A 10,342-nucleotide genomic window follows, 5' to 3' on the forward strand; every position below is an offset into this window, starting at 1 on the left:
TCACGCGGGCAGGGAGTGCCGCGCTGCCATCTTGGGTCAGGGCGGAAGCGCCGGGCGGCGGGTGAGGGGCTGTGGCGGCGACCCTTCGGCCCGGTTCCGGTTCCGCCGGGCTCCTCGTCACAGGAGTTGTTCTGCGGGGGTTCTCTCTGCCTGGGCGTCTGCGGGCTGGTGGGAGCGAGGGATGCCCTGGCAGAGGGAAGGGCGTGCGGGTGGTTTTGGAGGGAGCTGGGTTGCTCCGCTGGGAATTCCCGTGTCCCTTCGGCCTTTTAGCCTTGCCACGCTCCTGGGAAGGGTGCAGGAAAGCCCGGGGTAGCCATTTGCCCTTGTTGATCCTGTTAGTGATGATCCTCCTGTGGTGATGAGGAGGCCTGGAGGAGAAAGGGAGAAAGAAGCTGTGCACGGAGGATGAGATAGAAGAGGACATGGGAAATAGCCTGTAGAGAGAAGCAGGGAAGCAAGAGTAGAGCAGTGAGAGAAATGTTTACATGTGTGTTCTTGTGAGAGGTACTTTCTCCTCAGTTTTACACAGATCCTGTCAGTCAGTGTGCTGCGTGATGGATGCTGTCAGAAAGAGCAAGTGAACAGATTGCCAGTTTCCCCCAAAGAGGAGATAAAAAGCATAAGGATAAAAGTTATGCTGGGTTACCACAGTAACCAGCTTCTGAAATACTCTGGTTCACGCCCTATTGTGATGAGAGTCAGGGCTGAAGCGTGCGTGGCTGAATCTGCCATGGGAGTTGATAGGGGGGGAGATACAGGACTTCAAAACTGTGCTAAACTAACAGATGTCATTTCCATTCAGAGCATATCAATTTGTATGTGTTTTTCAGGTTATGCTGCTGACCTTTTAAGAGAAACAGCTTCCTCACTGCTCCCGCATTAAGCCTCTTGGCAGTGTTGTCTGTATCCTCAGCCATGCTGACAGCTCAGATGGTCTTGCACTGGAGCACTGTTGTCTGCACTTCTTGTATGCCAGGTCATTACTTGACTACTTTGAGCCTATCTTGCCTCTCCCACTTTCCCTTGTGACTGTGATGGTCCCAGACTGCATGAGACTGATGGCTTCTTGAGTGTGTTTTTTTTTTTTTCTTTTTCCATCTGTGTCCACTTGGACAGATCTTGAAAGATGCTGAGTAAAATGTGTTTAAATTGTTGAAGGGTCTTACGCAGTTGGTGGGGAGAACTCTCGGGGAGATATCAGGATCTGACTTCTTCGATCTCCACGGATTATCCCATCCTCACAGAATGGGAAAGGGTACAGTATACAGCCTGGTGCTCAGGATTGTTCACTTCAATTTGTGGACCCTGACATATTTTCTCCAGGAGTTGTGGACCAATGGAGAAGACTTTGTCCTGTGCCTCCTTTAGATATACTGTTTATTCTGCAGTGATCTGTGAATGTTTAAACTCACATTTGCAACCCTTGCAGCTATGAAGCTTTAGCTTGATGAGGTCTTGCTGCCAGCTGATCTGGAAACTAAGACAGCAATGTCCAGAATCAGTTGAGGTATGATTCTGCACAGATATAATGCTCACAGAACTAGCTTATCTTGGGTCTGAAAGGAAAGCTGTAAACTGTTAACATCCCTGCCATACTTTGGGGGGGCAGTGTTTGCTCTGGTAACTGCAGGCACAGTTTTAGTGAAGTAGGCACCTGCTTTCACTTGTCTGTGTGTGTGTAGCTGTCCTGAGCCATCCCAGTACGGTTTTTTTTCCACAGCATGACTCTGGAAATTCTCTCATGGGTTTCTCCTCTCCATACTTTACTGGATGGGACTGAGCAGTTCTCAGCTGCCTGCTGGCTTCAAATAGCATCCTGCTGTGGGTAAATCTCAAGCTCCATGTCTTCCTTTCATCTGTGCCTCATTGGTAAACTGCAGATCTCTCTGTTTCCAACCCCACTGCCTGCTGCAGGGATCTGGCTGCTAGGGCTAGAAAGTTAGAATTTTGTGCAAGGAAGTAAGATGAATGACTCCATTAAATAAACATCACTGCTCTGTTTATTCTTTCAAAAGAACAGATTACAAAGAGCAGAAGATGCATTTTAAATGCATTTAAAATTCTGAGCAAAATAATGCCTTAAATACAATGCTCATGTAACATAAATCACGTGGCTTTTTTTCTATCCTGGCACACGGATAGCAAAAACGTATTATTATATCATTATTTATATGGCACCATATGCTAGGTCTGGAACTTAAAGACTTGAAATAAATAAGAAAACACCAGCTGCAGATCAGCAATACGCTCCTTTATTGGGAGTCACTGTGTAACTGTGGCTATCATTCCTGCAGTTAAGTTAAAACTTAAATAAATTGTCAGAGAAATAAGATAGCCATTAGAGATTCAGTGCCTGTCTCCTGGGGACACTTTTTCTAACAGCTGTAACGAAGATCTGCTGCTGGTTTTGTCCTGTCTGTGCAGTAACTCATTGCATTCGTCCCTGCAGTATCACACAGTTGTTCAGTAGCAGTGGTTGAGCTGTTCACTATAAATAATGTTGGTTAACAATGCAGCTCCTTTTGGGTTAATAAATTATGTTCAAACCACTCCTGAGCCTCTTTGATTGGTTTCTTGCAATTCTGCAGTGAAGAGTCGGAACAAATCACTTTCTACAGTGATCTGAATATTTCTCCTTCTTTTATTGAGCTGTAAAAAATATGTATATGGATATATACACATATATAAAATAGCCAAATACTGAAAATGCCCATCTGAAACTCCTGTCATTTCATCTGGTACTTGGAAATCAATAAGTTACATGAGATGAAACACATTGGAAAATTAAACATCATTGCTTAGAGGGGCAGAGGGCCCTGGGTGGGCACCGGGCTGGGGAATCCATCCCCCTCCTTTGGGCCGGAGCTGCTCTCAGGGCTGGGGCTTTCTCCCAGCCAGGCTGCTACACAATTCATGGGGTTGCCACAGCCCAGCTGGTACCTGAGGCCATGATCTTGCATTGGTGTGGCTCTGAGACTCTCTGGCTGCAGCCAGATGTAGTTAAAGCTTTCTGGCGGTCTGGGGAGCAAAGAGCAGGTTTGTGGTGAGGAGCAATGATTAAAAAAAGCCAGGCTGCGGGTAAGTGGCTGTGATCCTTGGAGAGACATCTCTGCAGATCCAGGGGCTGGCTTGTGACTCGGGGTGGCTTGCCCCGAACTGAAGGATGGGATAATTGCTCTGCCCTCCGCCCAGGGGGCTGGTGAGAAAGCAAACGCCTTAAAATCTGTGAGGAGAGGAGGTGTCAGTGCAGCAGAGCTGTGTGGACGAAGCTGGCTCCTCTGTGAGGTTGAGAGGGCTGGCACAGGAGGGGAAGAGGCAGCTAGGGATGCTGACTCGCTGTCAGGATGCTCCCGCATAGGCAGCCTTTGGATGCGGACCAGCTTCCCGCAGTGGCATTGAGGAGGAGACTGGACCACGCTGTCTGCTTTCCTACAGGCAGCTCTGAGAGACCGTGTGCCGGGATCAAGCTGGAGCACGCTAACGATTGCAGCTTTCCTCTCCGGTGCGGGCTCTTGCTAGTGCTCTGCCCGCATTTCCCGGCAGAGAGCAGCAGAGCCTCGTAGCAGCTTGCTCGGGCAGTGAATGCTCCAAGACCTTCTTGCAGTGCCTGCCTCCACAAAACCCAGCAGCAAACCTTCTACTTGGGTTCGCAAGCGCAAGTCAGACCTGTCGAGAGCATTGGGTGCAGGCAAGCAGAAAACGCGTGCTCACAATATCGAGGATTTGGTGCTTTCCTGAAAACTGAGGATAACAGAGAAACTATTGGGAAGCGCTCTCCATGTTGTCTTTGTGCTCAGTGCCAAGTGGGAGCATCTCAAATACAGCTTCACAAAGTGGTGAGGCACCTGTAGAAGGTGAAGCAAACCTCTTTCATAGGTGACTGGCATGGACTAGGTAATCCCTTGAGGTCTTCATCAGCCCCATCTTTGGCAATGAAGGAGAGAAACATGATAATAGCTTCTGTGCTTGGAAATACTTGCTTTGGGAACCTGTTTAGACTGCCTTAGGTTTAACCCTTTCTGTTAAAAATATAGTTTTAGATATTTCCTTACTGTTCCCTCCTCACTTCAGAATGTTATATGAATATTACTGGTGATGAAAAAAGTGTGAAAAATGTAAGATGCTGCTGCTTTGCTAGGGTGTCAAACTAATTCATCTGTGTCTAATTTAGAGAATGTTCTACAGGAAAACAAGACTTTTTCACCTGCTTGGAAGCTTACTGCTCTTCCTTGGGGGTTTAAAAAAGCCACATTTGGATTTATACTAGAAGGTCCTCAGTGATATAAGCTGGGGCAGTTTCTGTCATTCCTTATCTGTCCCATAATAATTCTTGAAGGTATCATGGTTTTATAGTTTCCCTTGGGAAATGCTCACAGACCTGGAATGCTAAAATCTTTGAGGGAGAAGGCTTCAGTTTGGTCTCACCATCACTTGGTATCGGAGGGAGGGGATGCACTGTTTTGACTGAAGTCCACGGTGAGCCTTCACCCCATTCTCTCCCTGTCAACTGTGAAATCCCTAAATGAAGAGAGAGTCCAGATGTTCACCTGAGGGAGTGGGGATTATGGAGGATGCTGGGGATGAGAATAGCAGCTGGGTAGTGGGGAGGCAAAGGTTTTTCCTCTTCAATCCACTGTGTGAATGGTGCCTTATTTGATGTGCTCCACTCTGTTGTGAACCCAGCTTTTGCCATGAGGCAGGGTGGCAGGCATGGTATGGGACAGGCTTTTGGAAGGTAGACAGGGACAGTAAGACACCAGGTAGCCCTCTCTGTAGGTCCCTCTTGAAGTGAAGAGGCTGTAATCCCCAAACAGTGGTGAGTGGCCTCCTGCACCCCAGAGCCTTGTGGCCTGAGTGCCCCCTTCATCCTTCCTTCCCCACACCTCCTCATTTGGCCTGTGTGCCAAGTTTATTTAAAATGTGATGCAAAGCACCTCAGCCCTGGGGTCTCCACAGCCTCCCACCACTCATGCTAGGTAGGATCTGTCCTTTTTATTGATGCAAATGATGCTTTATCTCTGAATTGTACTTATACATGGGAAAGGTGCAATTAGCTGCTGCAAGGAGCCAGGCCCGCCTGCCTTGCCTTGTTTAACAGAGGCTTTAATTAAAGACCCCCTGATGCTAGAAAGCCACATTAATTATTCATCTGAAAACATTTACATAGAGTCCCCCGTTTACCTTCTTCAATAAATTATCAACTTCACGTCTCCATAATTCATCCAAATGACTAAAAATACATTGCTTCTGCCTCCATCACCTCCCTCCTCACTCTGGCTTTCTCTGTTCCAACTGTGATGGGTTCAGTATCTTAATGTGAAGGTCTCCTATTGCTCTTAAGTAAAAGGGTGGATAGAGGAAAAGGGGGAGAGGGAGGGATTTGTCCCTGCACAGGAGTAATGCAGATGGCAGTCATTTTTCTCTTTTTTCTTTCCCACACATCTGGTGTGATCACAGGGCTTGAATAAACTCCTTGGCTATTTCTAATGTGGAAAAATCCACTGAGGGGAGGAGAGGAGAAGAGACATTTTCAGGAGCAAAAGAGGTCCTGAGTTTAGAAAATTCCTATGCTCAGCTGCCAACATCCTGTGTGACCTAGAGCCCAGTACCTAATCTCCCAGGATCACCTCCATATCCCACTTGTAGACGAGGCCAGAAGCTCCCTATCTGCCTGGTAGAGGGATGCTGCTGTATTAATTATAAACTGTTCCAATATAGGTGTTTTAATGAGGGGAAAAAAGCAGACAAGCTTAGGCAGAGAAAGAATTTCTGCAGCAGTTCACAACAAAGATGTCACCGCAGGTGCAACTGAGGGAAAATTCACTGCAAATCGTTTTCTCCAACACATTTCACATTGTGATAAAGTGAACTATCACATGAGAGAGTGAAAAAACCCCAGAATCCTCTGAGAACTTGTTTACATGGAGAGTTAAGACAAATTAGTGTGAGGTGTGAGTTAATGTGCAGAAGTTGCAGTGCATTAAACCTTTGTGTGGGTGCTCTGATACAGAAGGAAAATGGCCTCAGCTCACTAGGATGACAAATAAAAACAAAGCCAGGTCACTTTATCCCTGAATGTCCATGAAGGGTTTAATATGCTTTAATTCATGTGCATTCATTTTTCATATTTGGTTAATTTACCTTAATTTTCATGAATGTTGGACTTGGACAAATGCATTCTCCACTTGACTCTGAATAATTGCTCTTCTCTGCAGAACCAGAAGTGGTCTAGTGCCTGCAGAATAGGACCCAATGTGCTTTCCTGGGACTGGAGGGAAGGAAGGGGTCCAGTGGCTAGGAAGGGGTGATCTTCTAAGATGATGAGTCGAAAGGGGTGGAATGGACACTGGCAAGTTTTTTGGAATGTGGTCAAAGACAGAATTACAGAATGAACCAGGAAAACAGCACTGATTCCAGAGGAGTTTGCCCACTCACCTTTAAAGACCAGGGTTCAGTGTTTTCAGAGGGAAATAAAGAGGTTGGTATGCTTGGATCTGAGCACACACAGAGTTTGGGTCTAAGAGTAAAAATGGGGTTGAGCTAATTAGAAAAAGTTATTCCCTTGCCTGAAACCTTACTATGTTGACTTCTGTTTTTTTTCCCTTCCCTTGCCCTTGTTGCTGTTTTAGAGGAGCTGTCTTGGCTCAGCAGTGATTAGCATGGTGACAAAACCTTTGCCCAGCCATGAGAATGGGCCTAAATCTTGGAGACTTGGAGTAGTACACGCTAGTTTTTTAGCCCTGGCTCAGCTCTTGAATTAGGAGTAGATTTTAGCTTGGTGTGCTGTTAGCTCTCGGCATAACCTCTTCCCATTGACCATTTGCCTTGTGTTTGGAGGTACAGTTTAAAATATGCTGGAAAAGAGCACCCACAGAGGTCATTCTGCTACTCAGAATCTCTAGAGGCTGCTAGGTAGCACTGAACTCAAAGCTTTCTAGCATTCAAATGGAGTCAGGATTAACATTACTTAGATATAAATATAATCTGTTTCTTACTAATTAAATTGTTGTTCAGAATATGTTATTAAAGGATCTGAATTAACGCTCTTCTGGATGGAAGGGAAACATCTTTGCAGGCATTAGGAAAAAGCTCCCGTGCTTCTTTTTGCTTCCATCTAAGCAAATTGGATTAAGTTTTTTAGCTCTTTATACTGTCTATGGACAGCCCTTAAAAATTGTCCAAGTTGTGGCTTCTGTCCAACTATACATAAGTATCAGCCTTTAGATACCTCACTCACAGTCCTATATTTACTGTCAAATTTGTGTTGGCCTTGACATACTTTGAGTAATGATTGGTGCTGTCTCTCCTGGGGCATAGGACAGTATGGAATTGGCTTAAACAGAAGGAAGATCTGGTTAGACATTAAGAAGACTTTCCTAATGGTGCAGTAATAAAGCACAGGAATTAATAGCTCAGGGCCTTATGCCTGTAGAAAAGTTTGGATGAACACACTGAAATGATCTTGTCTTCTCCCAGAAGGAAAGCAGAAATTATTCTTTGCTGTTTCTTTCAACATTATTGTCTATGTTTTCTCTTATGCCCGCAAAGTTTTCTTGCCAGAAATGGCACTAGCAGCATTTTCATTGGCACTACACTGTCATTGAGAACACCACCCCATCCGTGAACAAAAGGAACAGGCTAAAATAACAGCATGCCAGTGAGAGCATCTTTTCTTTCCAAGCTGGCAAGAGAAAGCCATTTTGGAAGGTGATGTACATCTCCCATAACCCATGCTCCAGCTTCCTTGGTTGAGCCAAATTTTCTTTCTGACTCGTCAAATGGAAGAAGTGTTACCACTGTAATTAGAAACATTAAAGCAATGAAAATGAGTGTACAAGCATAATTAAGATGCTATTGGTTTATGTCCCCTGCAGGCATTATTTTAAAATATATGACTTTTTGGTTTAATTTAAGCCTCTTCCAAGACATCACTAAAACAAAATAGGAAAGGAATTTCTATCCGTATATTCACCAGTAAAACTCCTTAGTTTTTAATGTCATAACTTGGTTTACACCGGTAACATTTCCCCACACTGACAACATTTGGAGCTTATTGCTGAATAAACAGAGTAGCTTAAAAAGAATAAGTTGGATCTGTACAACAAGAATCAAAGGGGACCACGAGAGGCTTCCCTGGCTCTGCACCAAGCCCTTCATAAAAGAGGAATCAGCTCTGCTGTTCTGATGTCAGACTTGATGCTATGAAGGTGCCTTCTTTCCTTTTGAAGGAAAGGTACACAGAATGGCTAACAAGGCAGGAAGAGTGTTTTCAATCTAGGTGGATGGAAAAGGGGAGAGGAAAATCAGGAACATCTACTACGTATTGGAGAGTTGCAGCCCTTCCACTCCTCTGTAAGACAGGAGTGGTGCTGCACTATGGAAGAGGCTGTCAGTCTGTTCTGCTCCCCCCAGTTGCCTGACAGGACTGCTGCAGTTCCCAGCTGAGGAAGGAAGCACAGGAGAACCCTTATGTTGGGGGACCTCCTGCAGCATCACTGCAGAGGGTCACAAGCACTGTGACCTCTACTTCACTTGTGGTTTTGTCCCCTGTTCCTGTGAAGTGTTGCCACAGCTGATGTGCTATCTGTACAGAACAGACTGACAGCTCTTTCCCTCACCTCATGCCCTCCGCAGCAGCAAAGGGCTGTGCCTGTCTGCAACAGACATGCAAAAGGACAAGGTGAACGTCACAGGCAGCACCAAGAAAATCCATCTGAAACCCTGCTCCATATGGGGAAGCATAGTTCCAGCTGTTCAGTTTTCAGTGTAAGCTGTCTCTGAATCTGCTGCTACCATGGCTTTCATGCTAGGCGTGCACAGACCCATTAGAGCTGGTGAATAGGGGGAAAGCAGTGGGAGTAGCATCATCACACTGGTAAAAGGTACCTCGTGATGCTGTTGCTCTCCATGATTATGCTGTTAACATCCAAGCAGGGTGGAGTTTAATGAGCAAAGGTAGATGAGAAAAGGAAAACAACTGAGACAAATGATGTTTAAATGTGATGGCTCATTAAACAAAACCTCTCTGCTATCTTTCTTTCCTTGATAACAACAAAAGGGACAATGGCCATAAGTAAGAGGTAACTCACTGACAACAGGAAGGATTTATAAAAAGTAACACACTTAATTTAGCAGCTCCAGCACCAATGAGCAGAGATATTTTGCATCAAGTAACTCAAGTGAAGGGGTTTGCAATGTCTTTGCATGAGGCAGAGAGCTCTTTTCAGCCCAAGTTCTTGGAGCTTCTCATTATTTGAATATCAAGGACCAGTCCTGCTTTCCTGCACATCCCAACTCCTGCTGTCTCCAGAAGATCATAGAATCATAGAATCGGCTGGGTTGGAAGGGATCTCAGAGATCATCGAGTCCAACCCTTGAACCACCATTGCGGTTGCTAGACCATGTGCCACATCCAGTCTCTTTTTAAATATCTCCAGGGATGGAGAATTCACTACTTCAGTGGGCAGTCCATTCCAATGCTTGATCACCCTCTTGGTAAAGAAATTCTTTCTAATATCTAACCTAAACTTCCCCTGACACAACTTAAGACCGTGCCCTCTTGTCTTGTTGAAAGTCGTCTGGGAAAAGAGACCAACCCCCACCTGGCTACACCCTCCTTTCAGGTAGTTGTAGAGAGTGATGAGGTCTCCCCTGAGCCTCCTCTTCTCCAGGCTGAACAGCCCCAGGTCTCTCAGCCTCTCCTCATAGGGTCTGTGCTCGAGTCCCTTCACCAGACTGGTTGCCCTCCTTTGGACCTGCTCCAGGACCTCGATATCCTTCCTAAACTGAGGGGCCCAGAACTGGACACAGGACTCGAGGTGTGGCCTCACCAGCGCTGAGTACAGGGGCAGAATCCCTTCCCTGGACCTGCTGGCCACGCTGTGCCTGATACAGGCCAGGATGCCATTGGCCTTCTTGGCCACCTGGGCACACAAACAAAGTAATGTTCAGTAGAAGTTGTCTTTCCTACAGTCTGGGAGGTAAAAGAGTGGCCTGTACGGGGATCGAACCCATGACCTTGACATTAATAGCACCACGCTCTAACCAACTGAGCTAACTGGCTGATGTGACATGAGATGTTTTGGAATGCACAAGTCAGTGCAGCGTGGGCTATGGGTCTCATACTAATGCATTCACAGTCCAGTCTGGCCTGGCTTACTGAATACTTTACTTGCTTGTGGGCCTTTGATCCTAACCAGGTCCTGTAGTTTTTACTGAACTGTAGGCCATAGGAGATTTTGAAAACTTATCCTAATCAACCCCCCTCCAAAAGGCAGGTGTCCTTTCTGCCAGCTGTATAACCTGTTCCCAAAGCATCCAAGTGGTAGTGGCTCTGCACCCC

At 45.9% G+C, this 10,342-nt stretch overlaps 1 non-coding gene across 1 annotated transcript; it reads right to left on the minus strand.

The window, feature by feature from the left end:
- Positions 1 to 9,989: 9,989 nt before the first annotated feature.
- On the minus strand, positions 9,990 to 10,063 carry TRNAN-AUU. The gene has a single exon. It is a non-coding gene; the product is annotated as a tRNA-Asn (tRNA).
- Positions 10,064 to 10,342: the final 279 nt, after the last annotated feature.

Source organism: Calypte anna, chromosome 1, assembly GCF_003957555.1.
Source record: "Calypte anna isolate BGI_N300 chromosome 1, bCalAnn1_v1.p, whole genome shotgun sequence".
Classification (NCBI taxonomy): Eukaryota; Metazoa; Chordata; class Aves; order Apodiformes; family Trochilidae; genus Calypte; species Calypte anna.